The 5040-nt window shown below is 42.5% G+C and overlaps 1 pseudogene; it reads right to left on the reverse strand.

The window, feature by feature from the left end:
• Positions 1-718: 718 nt before the first annotated feature.
• On the reverse strand, positions 719-3871 carry LOC147027706 (zinc finger BED domain-containing protein 5-like; annotated as a pseudogene).
• Positions 3872-5040: the final 1169 nt, after the last annotated feature.

Genomic DNA, 5040 nt, shown 5'->3' on the forward strand with positions numbered 1-5040 from the left:
AAATAGGAATGACGTTATAAAAATTGATATGACGTCATAGTGATGTATCATATGTGCGCTAATTCATCTCTGCTAATGCCGTGTTCGATTCCCGCAAACATAATTCAAAAAGCTTGCTTAGTTTCGGAGATAATTTTTGAGGCGATTTCCATTAGCGGAGATATTTTGACGTCATAACATTTCTTCTAGGAGGAATTTTCAAAATCAGAGATGGTTACTGTCTACGCAGGGTATTTTTACATATATGTGCCAAATTTCAGGAAGTTTCGATGAAAACTGTAGGATGTGAAACAAAAAAGTCCACAAGAAGAAGATGAAGAACAACAACGTGAGTAAGACTGAGAGATCCTCCACGAGGATCTAATTCCTTTTTTTCTAGGAGGAATTTTCAAAATCAGAGATGGTTACTGTCTACACAGGGTATTTTTACATATATATGCCAAGTTTCATGAAGTTTCGATGAAAACTGTAGGATGTGAAACAAAAAAGTCCACAAGAAGAAGATGAAGAACAACAATGGAAGACTTCGAGATCCTCCACAAGGATCTAAGAATTTAAAAAATGTTTTTATTTTATTTTATTTTTCTTCTTCCCCTCAGGGGAGGGGGCATGGGCTTGGTTAACAACACACAACAACCACACAAGACCCCTTGACGAGACCCCCACCAACAGCACTACGTGCGCTGCACACTGTAACACAGTAAGTCAGACCAGCTCGTCAGCCATCCAGGCCGCACTGCAAGTGTCCTTTATTTTTCTCGCTCCGTTGAGATAAACACCAACAACACTAAAGTTGTTTCTGAACTGCAGGCGATTCAAACATATATTACATCTTCCCCTTCAAGATGGACAAAGAGCAGTGAACAAGTCATTATTACATGAGCAAATAGGACGGAACTTAAACAAATTCAGGAAGAGAAATAGAATCCAAGACCATAAAATCAATGGAAGCATTCATCGCTTGCAAAGTCCAACTCGGTCCCAAAACGAAACGACAGATCAAACACTTCAATCGACATGACCTTGCAACAAATCAAATCCAATTCAGTGCCAGGAAACATCCAAACTTAACGAGGGCAACATTTACAGTTGGTCAACTGAAAGGGCAACACAGTTCATCGCAAGTCAAGTCTGTTTGGTTGACGACTGATACGACCACTTCGAGTATGAGTTACGCATGGGGTAACTGGGGGACCTGTACACACTTGTCTGGCTCACCCAGATCTACAGTAGGTGCAGTGTCACCAGCTGGAGGCTTCGTGTCTGACGAACATATTGAGCCATCATGGGCCTCACTGGTCGCGTTATCAGCATCAACGAGACCGATCGAGACTAACACACTCATTGGCGACACTGGTGATCTTACGAAAGAGTCGACGGTTACGACAATAAGTGTCACCCATTTCTCTGGACTGAACAACGTACGAATGTGGTTCAGAATGCTGCTCCACAATCACAGCTGGTATCCACCTTTTGGAAGCCGTAGGAGGCTCCATTCTAACTTCATCATCCTGGCGTAATGGTGGAAGATCTTTGAGTGAGTGACGATCATGGTAGAACTCCTGTTTTGCTTTTTCCAGATCAAAGTGCCTTTTTAAAGCATCACGGTCAAAAGCTAGAGGCACCAGAAGACCTCGGGCAATGGGAAGGGTATTCCTCAGACGTCTTCCCATCAGTAGTTGAGCCGGTGATAGATGAATACCTTCTGGTGGTGTTGTGCAATCATCCAGCAAGGCCAGGTGCTTGTCTGTAGATTTTTGCAAGAGTTGTTTTACTGTTTGTGCAGCCCTCTCTGCCTCTGCCTTTGAACGTGGATATCTGGAGCTAGACGTTCTTAGAATGATTCCATGATCTTTGCAAAATGTCCTCACAAGTTGTGAGTTGTACATAATCCCATTATCACTCCGTAGAGTTTCCAGTGGACCATGTCTACTAAACTGTACTTTTAGCCGCTCAAGAGTTGTACCGCAGCGTAAATCCTTCACTTCATCCACCTCAATGAATTTGTTGTAATAGTCAACTGTTATCAGGTACGTCTTAGCATCAAACTGGAACAGGTCTGTCCCAATTTCACTCCAAGGTAGATTCGGTGTCGGAGTCCGTTTCAGGGTCTCAGCAGGCAGGCGATTTTGATAGTCTGCACATTTGGAGCAGTTCTGAACAGTTTGCTCTTTGTCTGCATTCATGGAGGGCCAGTATAGAACCTCCCGAGCTCATTGCTTACACTACACCAGTGGTTCTCAACCTTTTTTGCCCCATGCACCCCTTTTCACCATATATCAGAATGTCATTTCGACTGAAGATTGATTGTCCGAAGATTGTCTCCGATTGTCCGATTGTCTGTTTCGAAGATTGTCCGACTCAAAAGGTGCATTCCAAATAATATGCATATAATATTGAAAATCTTTTATTTTTTTCCATATTAGTACATATACATTTACTTGGATTATTTTTATAGTGAAATTTTACAAATTTCATAGCAATAGAAAGTGTTGATGGATTTTAAAACTTGAATAAAAGCATTCTTTTTATATTCATAACTAATTGCTTAACAGACTGAAGTTACTGAAGCATACTTCAATAAACAAAAAGTTAAATAGAATGCCAGAGTATTGTAATTCATTTTATTCTGATGAAGATTACAGTCAATGAGAAAACTCTGATTGTTTTTTTCTTCGCCAATTATTGGATACACGGAGGAGTGCTTGAAAGGGCACAACACAGGTCATTTTCAACCTCCAATCTACTTCGTTGCTTTGTTTTCATTTGCAACAGAGTTGAAAAGCCTGACTCACAAAGATATGTCAACACAAATGGAAGCAATGCATGGATCGCTCTTTCTGCCACTTTCGGGTAGGAATTGCACATCAAGGGCCAAAATTCTGTGATTGATTTCTTATCGAACATATCTCTTGCTCCAGAATAAGTCTTTAGCTCCAGAAATTCATCTTGACAATCATCAGGAACTGTTTCAACTGACAATTTTGCACTAGATCCAACTCCTCATCACTGAGTTTAGGAAAATATTGGCTGAATTCATTTTCCAGTGCTGTCAAATGCTGCAAAATTTCATTTTTTGCAAATTCTGGAAGCACTTGGTCTTCACCACCAGCAACAACAATTGATGACAGTTTCTCAAACATTGCAGCATTTTTGATCTTGACCTTTCTCTTCCAATTTTCCAGCTTGCTCATGAAAGCTTTCAAGGAATCCATGAATTTTATGATGTTTGTATTCCTTCCTTGCATCTGAAGATTCAGTTTATTCAGCTGCTCAAAAATGTCAACCAATTAGGCAAGACGCATGATCCATTCCTCATCATCTAGCCAGGCAAAAAATTCCATCTTACCCTGAACTTCAAAAAATAATTTGAGCTCATCTCGAAGCTCAAATACTCGCTCAGTTGCATTTCCTCTTGAAAGCCATCGAACATTTGTGTGGAAAAGAAGCAAATGATGGTCTGCATCCATGTCAATACATAACTGCTTGAAGAGTCGTGAGTTGAGAGCTCATCCTTTGACAAAATTCACAATTTGAATTTTTGATCCAAAACCTTCCCGAGTGGAGCTGGAAGTGTTTTTGAGGACAGTGCCTGACGATGGATCATACAATGAATGCCTTTCACTTTTGGAGCTCGCTTTTTCACACAATCTTGAAATCCAGACTTTGTCCCCAACATCGCTGGTACTTTATCTATACAGCACCCACAGACATTATCCCACAAAAGATTTTCTGATTGAAAGAAAGATGAAACCTTTTCAAAAATATCTGAGGTCTTGGTAGTTGTTTCAAGAGGAGAAAAAAAGAGAAACCCCTCTTCAAATGAACCTGAGTGAATATATGTTGTTACGGTTCGAGGAACCGTATGCATACAAACATACAGTTGTCCCGGAGTCAGTTATTCCATTAAGTATATGTGTAGATAGAACCCCTCCTTGTGTATAGTGGGAAATCAAAGGGGTGCGGTGCGATGTTGTTTTTCGATAGATTAATAAATCTTTATATCCCCTCCATTATGAACATGACTCAACTTAGTGTACCTTCCTCTCGCATGGACTGAACAAACACTTGTTCGCTTACTCGCCCAACCGGGGACTTGCTGTCCGAGGCAAAATCCTCTTGCAGTAGTTCTTTTTTGGCGAGTCCACACGTGTGGAGTGGGCAGGCTTCCTGGTATGGCTGAAAGCCCACCCAGAGAGGGCAGACCCATGGAAACTCCGTCCAATCAAGGTGGACGGAGACGTCAGCTTCACCAAGGACCCTCCCCGCTGAGGGAGATCTATAAATTACGAAGTGTGCTGAGACAGTTCGGCGGTTGAGAAGCTGAGAGAGTCGGAGAGTTCGTTGGTTGAGTGCTGAGAGAGTCGGAGGGTTCGTTGGTTGAATGCTGAGAGAGTCGGAGCATTCGTGCTGAGAGGGTGACCGAGTGAGCTGGAAAGTGAGTCGGCTTGGGAGTGAGCTGGAAACCCTGATCCCCGCCTCGGACTCCGCTCTACTCGACACGGGCTCTTTCGCATACACGGTCTCCACGCAAGCGGCCGTGGACCGAGCCGCACGACCATTAACAGGTGCTGCACCACGGAGCACCCCTTCCCTCCAACGTTCAGGTACCCGAGAGAACTGCGATCTCAGCTCACCTCCCTCTCTGGCTGCAAAAGGTCCTTTGCAAACATCTGGGTTTATTTTCGTCTGAGTGCACGTCTGCGTGTGTGGTGCCGTCTTTAAGTAGAATTGCAAAAGTGTTTTTACTTCATCATTGTAAATCTTGCCTGTTTTATTCCCACGTAAGTCTGCTCTGTGTCTTCTTTTGTAAGTTGCTGTAAATTGTCGCACTACGCTTCTTTCCTTCCCCTGCATAACACACCCAATAAACCTGTTTCCTTTACCACATAAATTTCCTCGCTTAGTGTAAATAAATTATCGTAGAAATGTTCCCAGTTCGTTTTCGTCTTTTCCTTCATTGGTCCAGCATGGTTCGGATCTGAGTTTTCGCCGGGTCTTCATTCCCGATATTCTGTTCATTCCAGCCGATACGTCCTT

The sequence above is a fragment of the Eptatretus burgeri genome, chromosome 4, assembly GCF_056783735.1.
Source record: "Eptatretus burgeri isolate ZD-2024b chromosome 4, Ebu_testis_v1, whole genome shotgun sequence".
Classification (NCBI taxonomy): Eukaryota; Metazoa; Chordata; class Myxini; order Myxiniformes; family Myxinidae; genus Eptatretus; species Eptatretus burgeri.